A 691-nucleotide genomic window follows, 5' to 3' on the forward strand; every position below is an offset into this window, starting at 1 on the left:
GCCTCCTGGGTTCAAGTGATTCTCCTGCCTCAGCCTCCCAAGTAGCTGAGATTACAGGCGTGTGCCACCATGCCCCGCTAATTGTTTGTATTTTTAGTAGAGATGGGATTTCATCATGTCGGATAGGCTGGTTTTGAACTCTTGACCTGAAGTGATCCGCCTGCCTCGGCCTCCCAAAGTGCTAGAATTACAGGCGAGAGTCACCTCGCCTGGCCCATATTTTTTCAAACCCCTTTCTCACTGTTGTTCAATGGTCCTGAATTTATTTTTATTTTTATTTATTTTATTTTTTATTTTTCTGAGATGGGGTCTCACTCTATCACCCAGGCTGGAGTGCAGTGGCATGATCATGGCTCACTGCAGCCTCGACCTCCCTGGGCTCAGGTGATCTTCCCACTTCATCCTCTCAAGTAGCTGGAATTACAGGTGCATGCCACCACATCTGGCTAATTTTTGTATTTTGTTTTATAGAGACAGGGTTTCATCATGTTGCCCAGGCTGGTCTTGAACTCCTAGGCTCAAGGGATCCCCCAACCTAGACTTCCCAAAGTATTGGGTTAACAGATGAGCCTCTGTGCCTGGCTCCTGAAATCTTTACTTCTGTTATCATGCATACAAAAAGCTTCATAAATTCCAGTACTGCCCTCCCCTCCCCTTCCGGAAGGAAGGAAGGAAGGAAGGAAGGAAGGAA

The sequence above is a fragment of the Colobus angolensis genome, unplaced genomic scaffold, assembly GCF_000951035.1.
Source record: "Colobus angolensis palliatus isolate OR3802 unplaced genomic scaffold, Cang.pa_1.0 Scaffold219, whole genome shotgun sequence".
Taxonomy (NCBI): Eukaryota; Metazoa; Chordata; class Mammalia; order Primates; family Cercopithecidae; genus Colobus; species Colobus angolensis.